This window comes from Ictidomys tridecemlineatus, chromosome 5, assembly GCF_052094955.1.
Source record: "Ictidomys tridecemlineatus isolate mIctTri1 chromosome 5, mIctTri1.hap1, whole genome shotgun sequence".
Lineage (NCBI taxonomy): Eukaryota > Metazoa > Chordata > Mammalia > Rodentia > Sciuridae > Ictidomys > Ictidomys tridecemlineatus.
In genome coordinates this window covers 182,671,827-182,686,618 of record NC_135481.1, presented here as the reverse complement: position 1 = coordinate 182,686,618, position 14,792 = coordinate 182,671,827, and the positions used below count along the sequence as shown (strand labels likewise).

The window sequence follows — 14,792 nt, the reverse complement described above, 5'->3', positions numbered from 1 at the left end:
TACATAAATGAATATGCCACAGTGAATTCCACTATTATGTGTATCTACAAAGTGACAATTAAAAATACAAAGAATAAATAGAAGATCTGCATAGTACAGGCAGGGGAATAAAAAGAAGGAGAAAAGAAGGTTGTGGGACTTACATGTAGTAAATGATATTCCATTCATATATATAATTCTAAAGAATCACACTATTATATAGAACTATATGCACAAATATAGTTACATTCATGCCATAGATGTATCAGGTGAGTGTCAGGCTAGTGTCTGTACATGGTTTTGGGCTCCTGTGATTTACTTCATCATTCACAACATGTTCCTTTTAACTTCCTTCCTTCATCTTAAGGTAGATCCAGCCCTAGCTTTGCCATTCATTGATAGTATGTGGTTTTCATAATCTATTTCAGGCTTTAGTGCATTTATGATGTGGGGATGAAATAATAATACTTTATATTTTCATATTTGACCAGGGCAGAGTAACATAAACCATATTTATAAGCCAACAATACAATTTAAAAACTAGATAGAATATATCAAAGAACAGTTTGTAAGACACTGGGACATCAGACTGGGAAGGGCAGTGGATCCCAGGGGAATGAGACCTTTCAAATGGTCATAGCTTACTGCTAGGCTTGGGAGCACAGGAGGGGGAAGCCCAGGCAGAGCACTGTCAGCTTCCCCAGTTGATATGGGGCTGAGACTCCAGAGAAACCAAGGGGTTTGGCATTCCAGAGAGAGAAAAAAGTGTTAAGGTCAGGGAAAGAACCATTTAAAAGGACTAAAAGGCTAATAGATGTGACTGTTCCATCCAGAAAACCCTGAGGTTCATGAGGTACAATGTAAAGTTCACAGAAATGTCTGTGTGTTGAAGAGTCATTATCCCTATGATGAAAACTGTTTCATCATATCCCCAAGATGAAACTGTTTCTGATTAAATTATAGTTCAAGACCATTTATGAGAATGCAAAAATAACCAGCACTAAACAATGTAAAACACACAATGTCTGGCATTCATTCAAAAATTACTAAGCACTCAAGAAACAAGAAAAGTAATGTGAAAATAAAGTTATCCTTTGAAACCAACCCCATACGACAATATGCTAGTACTGATAGAGAAATGGTGGCAAAATAGTTATTCTGACTGTATTTAAAAACTTAAGAGACATGGAAGATATAAGAAAAATTGAAACAGAACTTTTATAGATGAAAACAATTATGTACAATAAAAATGTACTGGATAAAATTAGTGGCAGAGCAGACTTTGCATTAAAAAATACTAGTGAAATTGAAAAAAAATATCAATAGAAACTACTCAGAGCAAAAGGGAAAGAACCATTTAAAAGGACTAAAAGGCTAATAGATGTGACTGTTCCATCAAAAAAGAGTCAAAAAAGAGTATTAATTAAAAATATGAAAAAGAACCTGTAAGATATGGAACAACTTGGAGCAGCCTAATATCTATGTATTTGGAATTACCTAAGAAAAAAGAGGAAGAGCAAATATTTGAAAATATAATTACCAAAATGTTTCCAAATTTGATGAAATCATAAACCTAAACTTAAACGCTTCACAAAACCCCAAGCACAATAAACATGAAGAAAACTACACCAGAGCAAATCTTAATCTTTTGTTCAACACCAATGATAAGGATAAAATCTGAGAAGCAGCTGGGGGTTGGGGTAATATATCCAAAGGAAAAAAGTAAACACCAATATCAGACTTATCATGAGAAATGATGCAAACAAACAAGAAAACAGTGGAAAGTCTTTAAAGTATGGCAGGGGAGAATCAGCCTAATATTTTATACCCAGTGAAAATATCTTTTCAAAAATGATGGAAAATGATGTTTTGTGGACAAACAAAAGCTAATTTGTCAGCAGTAAATCTTCACTTCAACAAAAATTAAAGAAAAATCTTGTGTCCAAATGAACATGAGACCAGGTGGAAATATGGATCTTCACACACACACACACACAAAAAGAACGATGAAAACAGTAACTACATGGGTAAATATATGAGATTTTCCGGTAACTTAAATGACTTAAAAATATCATTGAGTATTTAAGCAAAATAATAACAATGTGGTGTGATATTTATTTATATTTATGCAAAAGTAATATGTAGAAGAATAATCAAAAGAGGAGGACAGGAAAATTTTAGGTATACTCTTTATGATCTTATATTGCATTGCAGTGATATGATATCTCTTGAAGATATACTATGATACATCAAAGATGTATAGCACAAGGAGTTATACCTAGTGTCAATCTAACAAAGGGGAGAAAATGGAATATGAATACTATTCAATTCATCAAAGTAAGCAGAAAAAGAAAATAGAGGTAAGAAAGGATGTACGGAATAAGCACATAAGATGGCAGTTTTGAACCTTATCACATCAATAGTAAAACTAAAAGTAAATAGTTTAAATACTCCAATTAAGAGTCAGTGATTTTCAGGTTGGATTATAAAAAAGGAAGAATCCACTTTAAACTGCTTACAGAGAAACACATTTCAGTTATAACATTACAAATAAGTCTTAACAAACGCACGGAGAAAAGATAAAACATGTTAATGCTAATGAAAAGAAATATGGATTAGCTATTTTGACAAAAAAGGTAGATTTTGGAGCTAAGAATGTTACCAGGGATACAAAGTTTTATTTTATAAATATATAAGGGTCAATTTATCAAAAGAATATAATGATTCTAAAAGTTTATGAACTTAATAAAACTAAAAGACACAAAACAAGAACTATTTAGGGGCAGCAAGGAGAAATAAACCAGTCTACAAACATAGTTGGGAATTTCAATACTCTTAAAAGTTGATAGAACAGAATAGACAGAAAATCAGTAAGTATGAGCAGATTTCCAGCAACTTGACCTAAATGGTGTTTATAGAGCCCCCTACTTAACAATGCCAGAGTACAAAAATATGATAGAACATATTGTGGACTCAAAACCAAGTCTCAGTACATATAAAAGGTTTAAATCATACAAAAGATATTCTCACATTACAATAGAATTAAATTAAGAACAGAATTCTGCTACCATATATGTAATTGATAAAGTCTGTAGAATCCTCAAATATATGTAGACTAAATTATACGCCTCTGAATCAATCATCATAGATAAAAGAAAAAATCAAAAATGAAATTAGAGTGTATTTCAAACTTAACAAAAATAAAAACACACATATCAACTTTGTTGGAATCCCACTATGGTCATACCCGGGAGGAAATTCATAGGATTAAGTGATAAACTGCCTGAGTTAGCAGCAGATCTTAAATAAGAAATAAGAAAGATCTTAATATCTCAGTTTCCAATGTGAGAAAATAGCAGAAAAACATTTGAACTTAGCAGAGGTAGACAAAATAAATAAAATAAAAATCATAGCAGAAATAAATTAAAACAGAAAAATAGTGAAAAATAATGGAGGAAATAAAACTAAGCATTGTTTCATAAATAAGATCAATAAAATTAACAAATATCTAGCAATAGAAGTCAGAAGAAAATATTGAATTATCTTATCAGTGTAAAAAATAAGAGATTACTGATAGTTTCGTAGATAATTAAAAGAATAAGAAATATTGCAAATAATTCTATGCCATGAAGTTTGACAATTATCATAGAATTCATAAATTCTTCAAAAGACCTATTACCCAAGTTTATTCATTTAAAAAAAATCTTGCTCTTTGCTTCCTGGTTGCCCTGTCCCGAGCTGCCTTCCTCAGCTCTGCCCTTCTCCCATGATGGTCTGCCTCACCTCAGGCCGGAGCAATGGAGTCAGCCATCTACTGAGACCTTGGAAGCTCGCTGTTGGACCTGCAGGTCTGTGTGTATCCGTGGACTCGGGTCTCTGTTCCGCAGAATGGGGTTTGTTAAAGTTGTCAAGAATAAGGCCTACTGTAAGAGATTGATATTTAGAAGAAGACGAGAGGGCAAAACTGATTACTATGCTCAGAAACACTTGGTGATCCAGGACACAAGTAAGTACAACACACCTAAATACAGGATGATAATTCGTGCAACTAACAGAGATATCATTTGCCAGATTGCTTATGCCCATATAGAAGGGGATATGATAGTCTGCGCCGCATATGCACATGAACTACCAAAATATGGTGTGAAAGTTGGTCTAACAAATTATGCTGCAGCATATTGAACTGGCCTGCTGCTGGCCTGCGGGCTTCTCAATAGGTTTGGTATGGACAAGACTTATGAAGGCCAAGTGGAGGTGACTGGAGATGAATACAGTGTGGAAAGCGTTGATGGTCAAGCTGGTGCCTTCACCTGCTATTTGGATGCAGGCCTTGCTAGTCCTACAACTGGCAATAAAGTTTTTGGAGCCCTGAAGGGAGCTGTGGATGGAGGCTTATCTATCCCCCATAGTACCAAATGATTCCCTGGTTATGATTCTGAAAGCAAGGAGTTCAATGCAGAAGTACATCGGAAGCACATTATGGATCAGAATGTTGCAGATTATGTGAGTTATCTAATGGAAGAAGATGAAGATGCTTACAAGAAACAGTTTTCTCAGTATATAAACAACAATGTTACCCCTTACTTGATGGAGGAGATGTATAAGAGAGCTGATTCTGCTGTACGAGAGAATCCAGTCTATGAGAAAAAGCCCAAGAGAGAAGTTAAAAAGAAGAGGTGGAACCATCCTAAAATGTCCCTTGCTCAAAAGAAAAATCAGGTAGCTCACAAGAAGGCAAGCTTCCTCAGAGCTCTGGAATGGACTGCTGAGAGCTAAACCAAACAATAGTTTTTCTATGAAGTTTTTTTAGATACAGATAATAAACTTATTGAAAAAGCAAAAAAAAAAAAAAAAAAAAAAGAAGAAGAAGAAATGTGTTTTCTCACTCACACTGTGTGAATTTTACCTGCCACATGGAGCTTTTGTGAGAAGCAAGTTAGATGACATCTACAAAGCATCTCTGAACACAATGACCAGTACTTGGCAAATATTCATTATTGGAAACCATTGGTCTCCATCTCCTTTCAATCTGACTTAATCCTTCTCTGGCTCCTTTGTGATTTTTCTCTCCACTTTCTCCTCAAATAAAAGCTTTTCTTTGCACTTGAAAAAAAATATAACCAGCAAAGTTACTTAATTTGAGGTTAAAATCACAAAGAAAATTTTACATCACAATGAATTTACCAATGAATTTTATCAACTACTTGAAAAAAGTAATACTAATTTCTTCACCAAAGACATAATACATCGAAAAAATAATAGATAAACTCAGTACCATTAAACTTTAAAACTTATGCTCTTCAAAAGATACTGCTAAGAGAATGAGAAGACAAATCTTTGACTAGGAGGAAATATTTGCAAAAGAAATATCTGATCAAAAATATACAAAGAACACATAAAAATCAACAGTAAGAAAATGAACAACCCAATTACAAACAACTGAAAAGATTTGAACAGATGCTTCACCAAATCAGATTTGCAAATGTCAAATACCCATATGAAAAGCTGATCAGCATCATGTGTCATTAGAAAATCGCAAATTAAAGCAAAAATGAGAAACTAGAACACACCTATTAGAATGAACAGAATCCAAAATGCTAACAGCACCAGATACTTGGAGGATGTAGAGGAACATGAACTCCCATTCATTGGTGGTAGGAGCACAAAAATGTAGTCATTTTGGAAGATAGTTTGAAAATGAGTCAAAAATATTTGTTTATATCAAAATCTGTGAGTGAGTGTTTATAACAAATATATTCATAATTTCTAAAACTTGAACCAAGGTATCTATCAATAGGTGAATGGAAAAATAAGTGGTGGTATATTATGCAATGGGATATTACTCAGAGCTAAAAAGAAATGAACTATCAAGCCATAAAAGACACATAAAATTATAACGTATATTAGTGCGTGAAAGAAGCCAACATAAAAATTCTACACACTGTATCATGCCAACTATATATCACTTTGGAAAGGAAAATCTTGGGAAAGTGAAAAGGATCAGTGGTTTCCAGGAGTTAAGAGGAAGACAAGGTTGAATAGCAGAGCATATAGGAATTTTAAGGCAAAGAAATGATTGTGTATGATCAATGGTGGGCAGATACCATCATAGGTTTGCAAAACCCATTGAGTAAACTTTCACACATCTATGGGCTTTGGGTGATGATGTGTCTTTCTAGGTTCATTTTTTTTTATTGGTTGTTCACAACATTACAAAGCTCTTGACATATCATATTTCATACATTAGATTGAAGTGGGTTATGAACTCCCAATTTTACCCCAAATGCAGATTGCAGAATCACATTGGTTATACATCCACAATTTTACATAATGCCCAATTAGTAATTGTTGTATTCTGCTAACTTTCCTATCCCCTACTATCCCCCCTCCCCTCCCCTCCCCTCCTTTCTTCTCTCTCTACCCCATCTACTGTAATTCATTACTCTCCTTGTTTATTTTCCCATTCCCCTCACAACCTCTTATATGTAATTTTGTATAGCAATGAGGGTCTCCCTTCATTTCCATGCAATTTCCCTTTTCTCTCACTTTCCCTCCCATCTCATGACTCTGTTAAATGTTAGTCTTTTCTTCCTGCTCTTCCTCCTTGCTCTGTTCATAGTTGCTCTCATTATATCAAAGAAGACATTTGATATTTGTTTTTTAGGGATTGACTAGCTTCACTAAGCATAATCTGCTCTAGTGCCATCCATTTCCCTGCAAATTCTATGATTTTGTCATTTTTTATTGCTGCATAGTACTCCATTGTGTATAGATGCCACATTTTTTTTATCCATTCATCCATTGAAGGGCATCTGGGTTGGTTCCACAGTCTAGCTATTGTGAATTGTGCTGCTATGAACATTGATGTGGCAGCATCCCTGTAGCATGCTCTTTTAAGGTCTTCAGGGAATAGTCCGAGAAGGGCAATAGCAGGGTCAAATGGTGGTTCCATTCCCAGCTTTCCCAGGAATCTCCAAACTGCTTTCCAAATTGGCCGCACCAATTTGCAGTCCCACCAGCAATGTACAAGAGTACCCTTTTCTCCACATCCTCGCCAGCACTTGTTGTTGTTTGACTTCATAGTGGCTGCCAATCTTACTGGAGTGAGATGGTATCTTAGGGTGGTTTTGATTTGCATTTCTCTGACTGCTAGAGATGATGAGCATTTTTTCATGTACTTGTTGATTGATTGTATATCCTCCTCTGAGAAGTGTCTGTTCAGATCCTTGGCCCATTTGTTGATTGGGTTATTTGTTATCTTATTGTCTAATTTTTTGAGTTCTTTGTATACTCTGGATATTAGGGCTCTATCTGAAGTGTGAGGAGTAAAAATTTGTTCCCAGGATGTAGGCTCCCTATTTACCTCTCTTATTGTTTCTCTTGCTGAGAAAAAACTTTTTAGTTTAAGTAAGTCCCATTTGTTGATTCTTGTTATTAACTCTTGTGCTATGGGTGTCCTATTAAGGAATTTGGAGCCCGACCCCACAATATGTAGATCAGAGCCAACTTTTTCTTCTATCAGATGCAGAGTCTCTGATTTGATATCAAGCTCCTTGATCCATTTTGAGTTAACTTTTGTGCATGGCGAGAGGAAGGGATTCAGTTTCATTTTTTTGCATATGGATTTCCAGTTTTCCCAACACCATTTGTTGAAGATGCTATCCTTCCTCCATTGCATGCTTTTAGCCCCTTTATCAAATATAAGATAGTTGTAACTTTGTGGATTAGTCTCTGTGTCCTCTATTCTATACCATTGGTCCACTCGCCTGTTTTGGTACCAGTACCATGCTGTTTTTGTCACTATTGCTCTGTAATATAGTTTGAAATCTGGTATCGCTATACCGCCTGATTCACACTTCCTGCTTAAAATTGCTTTTGCTATTCTGGGTCTTTTATTTTTCCATATGAATTTCATGATTGCTTTATCTATTTCTTCAAGAAATGCCATTGGGATTTTGATTGGCATTGCATTAAACCTATAGAGAACTTTTGGTAATATCGCCATTTTGATAATGTTAGTTCTGCCTATCCATGAACAGGGTATATTTTTCCATCTTCTAAGATCTTCTTCTACTTCTCTTTTTAGGGTTCTGTAGTTTTCATTGTATAAATCTTTCACCTCTTTTGTTAGGTTGATTCCCAAGTATTTTATTTTTTTGGAGGATATTGTGAATGGAGTGTTTTTCCTCATTTCCGTTTCAGAAGTTTTGTCGCTGATATACAGAAATGCCTTTGATTTATGCGTGTTGATTTTATATCCTGCCACTTTGCTGAATGCATTTATTAGTTCTAGTAGTTTCTTTGTAGACCCTTTTGGGTCTTCTAAGTATAGAATCATGTCATCTGCAAATAGTGATAATTTAAGTTCTTCTTTTCCTATTTTTATGCCTTTAATTTCTTTCATCTGTCTAATTGCTCTGGCCAGTGTTTCGAGAACTATATTGAATAGAAGTGGTGATAGAGGGCATCCCTGTCTTGTTCCAGATTTTAGAGGGAATGCCTTCAACTTTTGTCCATTCAGAATGATGCTAGCCTGAGGCTTAGCATAGATAGCTTTTACAATGTCAAGGTACGTTCCTGTTATCCCTAGTTTTTCAAGTGTTTTGAACATAAAGGGATGCTGTACTTTGTCGAATGCTTTCTCTGCGTCTATTGAGATGATCATATGGTTCTTATCTTTAAGTCTATTGACGTGGTGAATAACATTTATTGATTTCCGTATATTGAACCAGCCTTGCATACTAGGGATGAATCCTACTTGATCATGGTGCACAATTTTTTTGACGTGTTTTTGTATTCGATTCGCCAGAATTTTATTGAGGATTTTTGCATCTAGGTTCATTAGAGATATTGGTCTGTAGTTTTCTTTCTTTGAGGTGTCTTTGTCTGGTTTCGGAATCAGGGTGATGTTGGCCTCATAGAATGAATTTGGAAGAGCTCCCTCTTTTTCTATTTCCTGAAATAACTTGAAAAGTATTGGTATTAATTCTTCTTTAAAGGTTTTGTAAAACTCCGCTGTATACCCATCCGGTCCTGGGCTTTTCTTAGTTGGTAGTCTTTTGATGGCTTCTTCTATTTCCTCAATTGATATTGGTCTGTTCAAATTGTGTGTATCCTCCTGACTCAGTCTGGGCAAACCATATGACTTAAGAAATTTATCGATGTCTTCACTATCTTCTATTTTATTGGAATATAGATTTTCAAAATAATTTCTAATTGTCTTCTGTATTTCTGTAGCATCTGTTGTGATATTGCCTTTTTCATCCCGTATGTTAGTAATTTGAGTTCTCTCTCTTCTTCTCTTTGTTAGCATGGCTAAAGGTCTGTCAATCTTATTTATTTTTTCAAAGAACCAACTTTTAGTTTTGTTAATTTTTTCAATAGTTTCTTTTGTTTCAATTTCATTAATTTCCGCTCTGATTTTAATTATTTCTTGCCTTCTGCTACATTTGCTGTTGTTTTGCTCTTCCTTTTCTAGGGCTTTGAGATGAAGTGTGAGCTCATTTATTTGTTGGTTTTTTCTTTTTTTGAGGAATGACCACCAGGCGATGAATTTTCCTCTTAAAACTGCTTTCATTGTGTCCCATAGATTCCGATATGTTGTGTCTGTATTTTCATTTATCTCTAAGAATTTTTTTGATTTCCTCCTTTATGTCTTCTGTAACCCATTGATCATTCAGTAACATATTGTTCATTTTCCATGTGATGTAGGATTTTTCCTTCCTTCTTTTATCATTGATTTCCAGTTTCATTCCATTATGATCAGATAAAATGCATGGTATTATCTCCACCCCTTTATATTTACTGAGGGTTTCCCTGTGGCATAATATATGGTCTATTTTTGAGAAGGATCCATGTGCTGCTGAGAAAAAAGTATATCCATTTGATGATGGTTGATATATTCTATATATGTCAGTTAAGTCTAGGTTATTGATTGTGGTATTGAGTTCTATAGTTTCCTTATTCAACTTTTGTTTGGAGGATCTGTCTAATGGTGAGAGAGGTGTGTTGAAGTCACCCATAATTATTGTGTTGTGGTCTATTTGATTCTTGAACTTGAGGAGAATTTGTTTTATGAATGTCGCAGCGCCATTATTAGGTGCATAAATATTGATAATTGTTATGTCTTGTTGGTGAATGGTTCCTTTTAACAGTATATAATGTCCTTCTTTATCCCTTTTGATTAACTTAGTCTTGAAGTCGATTTTATTCGAGATGAGGATGGCCACCCCTGCTTGCTTACGAGGACCGTGTGCGTGGTATATTTTTTCCCATCCTTTCACCTTCAGCCTGTGTATGTCTTTTCCAATCAGATGTGTCTCCTGGAGGCAGCATATTGTTGGATTTGTTTTTTTAATCCATGATATCAGCCTATGTCGCTTTATTGGAGAGTTTAAGCCATTAACATTCAGAGTTACTATTGATATATGGTTTGTACTTCCATCCATGTTTGATTATTTATCCTTTTTTTTTAAAAAAAAATTTAGTTTGTTTCTCCATGATTATTTTTCCCCTCGCCCTCTGTCTTTACCGAGGCACTTCCCTCTGGTGGTTTTGGTTATTGTTTTTCATTTCTTCCTCGTGTAGTGTTTTGCTCAAAATGCTTTGCAATGCTGGTTTTCTGGCTGCAAATTCTTTTAACTTTTGTTTATCATGAAAGATTTTTATTTCGTTGTCATACCTGAAGCTTAATTTTGCTGGATATAGAATTCTTGGTTGGCATCCATTGTCTTTCAGTGTTTGAAATACATTGTTCCATGACCTTCTTGCTTTCAGTGTCTGTGATGAAAAATCCGTTGTTAACCTTATTGGTTTACCCCTGAATGTAATCTGTCTCCTTTCTCTTGTAGCTTTTAATATTTTCTCTTTGTTCTGTATATTGGATATCTTCATAACAATGTGTCTTGGCGTTGGTCTACTGTGATTTTGTGTGCTCGGTGTCCTGTATGCATCTTCAATTTGTATATCTGTTTCCTTTTTTATTTCTGGAAAGTTTTCTGTAATTATTTCATTCAGCAGGTTACTCATTCCCTTGGTTTGAATCTCTGTACCTTCTTCTATCCCAATGACTCGTAAGTTTGGCTTTTTTATGTTATCCCATAACTCTTGGATGTTTTTCTCGTGATTTTTTACCAGCCTTTCTGAGTTGGCTAGACTCTTTTCAAGATGAAATAATTTGTCTTCATTATCTGACGTTCTGGCTTCTACTTGCTCCACTCTGTTAGTGATACTCTCAATTGAGTTTTTAATTTGGTTTATAGTTTCCTTCATTTCTAAGATTATGGTTTGATTCTTTTTTATAATCTCTATCTCCTGATAAAGGTGTTTAACTTCTTCTTTTATCTGTTTGTGTAATACATTCTCAATGTGTTCTTTCGCTGCTTGAATTTGCTGTCTCGTATCCTCTTTATGGTTCCATTCCATCTGTCTAAGGTGTTCCTTGAGTTCTTTATATGACCATTTTTCTGATGACTCTAAGTCCTCCTGAATATTTAGGCTGTCCTGCATTGTTTGTACTCCTTTTCTTCCTTGCTTTTTGAAGCTGCTCATGTTACTTCTTGTTCTGTTTGACTGCTGAGTTACTGTTTACTCCTATAAATTTATTTGATGCTTGGGAGGAAAGGTATTAGAAGGGAAGGGAAAAAGTCACTAAAGAGAATGAGAGTAAGCAGGTAGAATTCAAGGAAGGGGGGATAAGATAATTGAAAAGAAATGAAAAGACAAAAGAAGAAAAAAATAGGAAATAAAAAAAGAAAAAAAATTTAAATAATAAAAAATTAAAATTGGAAGAAAAAAGAATTTAAAAAAAAATTGTAAAAAAAAAAATTAAAAAAACAAGAAAGAAAAATGAAAATGAAAGAAAACCCCAAATCAAAATTAAACAACAACAACAAAAAAAAAAACAACATCAACAACAACAAAAAAAACTAATAAATGCAGTCTTAGAGTTTGATTAACTTCTCCTCCAGTAGGTGGCGCTGTGACCACCAGGCCAAGTTTCTCCTATCAATACGCGGAAACCAATCACTGTGCAGCAGCTCCTCCTCCCAGACTGGGCGAGTCTCTAATCCTGGGTGCCTAGGGCGTCCTCATGTGTCTAGTCACTTCCCCACTTTTCCTCTAGCCAGGCCCCTCTCACGGGTGCTGCTCACCACAATACTGGGTACACGCCAGGTCTGCTGCTCCCGGGAGCCCTGTTGTCATGAATGACTGGGCACACTGTTCCAGTTTGCCATTCCCTCAGACCCTAAGTTTGTAGAGCTTGGGGCTGAGAATCCTCAGCGAATTTTACTGCCCCTCTGGTAGCCACACCCCCGGTAGCTGGTGCAAGAGACCTCAGCTGTCAGCACTGGTGGGAGCGGTAGTCCCGCACCAAGGGTCCTGCGCCACCTCTAATTTCCTCCGTCTGGCTACCGTGCTCTCGGGAGAGCTGGGAGGGGTCCTTACAGGAGAGCTGAGATTGGCCCTTAAGGTTTCCCCGATGTGTGGAGAGGGAAGGCTAGGGAATTACACACCTGTAGTTGCAGGTTTCAATGAAGTTATCTCCTCTGCCGCAGTCTGATGACGTCAGTTGTCTGCCATGGTGGTATCTCTTGCAAATGGCGACAGTTCGTTTCCCTTTGCCGGGTGACCAATGCAACGGGTGGGTCCTTACTGTGTCTCCCAAGCCCCGTTTCAAACCTGTGGCCACTACCTATGAAGGCTTGGTTGGCATTTACCTCTGTAGGATCAGAAGGGCTGACCAGTTGTTTCAGCCGGATGGATTAGTGCTGAGTCACAGCTGTTTGTCTGCGGGAAGCAGGCGAATGGGAGCTTGAATTCAGCCGATCCAGGTTCAGTGTGTGTTCTGAGAGGACCAGACTGCTCGTTCCAGATCCATGTCAGTTCAGCATTGCCTAGTGATCCTGAGCAAACAGAATTAGGCTGTTTACGACTCCCTATGCCTGCACAGCTGAAGAGGTCAGAGACTTGATCTCTCCGCGCCCGCCGCCATGTTGGAATCCTCTTTCTAGGTTCATTAGTTGTGACAAACATATGATCTAGTGGAGGATTGTGATAATGGAGATGGCTCAGCATATGTGGGCAGGAGGTCTATGAGAAATCTCTTTACCTTTCACACACATAAAAAGAAGTCTTTTGGCAAAATAATAATAATAATAATAATAATAATAATACCCACACACCTATTAGGAAGGGTGAAATAAAGTGATCAACTGAATCTGTGCTGGTGAGAATGGGGAAGGACTGGAACTGTGATAACCTTCTGGAGAAAATGAAAATGGTATAATTTTAAAAAACAGTGCTGTGGTTTCATAGGAGGTTAAATATACACCTAGTTATGATTCAGCCATTGTGTTCCTAGACACGTATGTGAGAGAAGTAAGAGGCTCAATTGGAGACGTATACATGAATATTTTTGGAAGCCTTATTTACAGCAGTTAAAATAAAATACGGTGGTCGTGGGCAGGGTGGGAGGACCACCGACTGGTTCATCAATAGTTGAATGCATAAACAAACTGGTGTCCAAAACATGAAATGCTACTCAGTAATCAATCAATCAATCAGAATGAACTACTAAAATATATGTTACAATGTCGTGTTAAAATACACATTATTACAGGGATGAGCATCCTGCTGAGACCGCCCTTGCAGCTCTGCTCTCTATTTTTCCCTACTATTGTACCACCATTCTTAACTCATCAGAGATACTCACTCCCCTTTCATCCTGACACTAAATGATGATTACAATTCCACAGAATTTGTCTTGGAAAATTCAACTGGAAACAAATGGTTCTGTTTGCTTTATCTTATCAATCAAAATCAATAAGATCACCTGGTACCTGTTTCTCATCTGTCTTACTGCTTGTTGGCTGATCTTTAAATTCCTGGAATTTGTTGTTTCTCCCAATGAACTCATGATGCAGTTTCAGGGAGAAGATATAACCCTTTCCACCTCAACCCCATGCCTAGAGTTTTTAGATTAGCAAATACCTTAGGTGCGTTGAGAAAATTTTGTCTTGCACAAAAATCCATCTGGAATTATGCTACCAACATATTAGTAGAATCTAAGAAACAGTGACACAATTTCACCATGACTTCTTGTCCTGCTGCTAAGCCACGCTGGGTAAAACAGTGTCACATTTCAGTTTGATGCAAGGCACCTGCCTACTATATACTCATGTCACTTTAAGGAGTGTAACTACCTTGAGTAAATTATTCTCCAGGGGCATGAAGGTCCTGTTCTGTGCAGGGGTGAGGTGGGAGTGGAGAGGGAGTCCTGTTTCTTCTGGAGATTGCTGGATCACATTCAGAGTCATGAGCCAACAGGTCGGATCAGGAAGCGAGTGAACAGTTCATTCTGCTAGGCCAGAGAGAGGGTGATGGCCCTGAAGAAAAGCACACAGCAGCCACTTTACTGCAGTGCTAATGGTGGCCACTACGGTGACGGTGACAGTGACAGCGTTAGCTTAATGTGCTCGCTGCATCTGTTAATCACAGCATCCCTTTGAAACCATAGCTTTTGTCTTTTTAGACAAAGCCTGTTATCATTTCGGTCAACTCAAGATCTAGAAGGTCACCCCTGGTCAGGGCTGGGAAGAAAGAGTTTAAACATAAACAAAAAATATCAGATGTCATAGTCAGTGGTGTAGGCAGAAGCACAGTGTTAGTTACCAGTAGCTGGTAGGGGACCAGAGGCCTCTGTCCCTTGTCCCTTAGCTCCACACACATGAGTAGAGTGCTCCCTGTATGCGAGTAACCATGACAAGGATAGTCAATTGAGTTAGAGATGCAGAAAACTGAATTCCCTGAAC

General features: G+C 36.7%; 1 pseudogene; it reads left to right on the top strand.

Annotated features, from left to right (window-relative positions):
• The first annotated feature begins 3,863 nt into the window (after window positions 1–3,863).
• LOC101956186 (large ribosomal subunit protein uL18 pseudogene) lies at window positions 3,864–4,755 on the top strand (annotated as a pseudogene).
• Window positions 4,756–14,792: the final 10,037 nt, after the last annotated feature.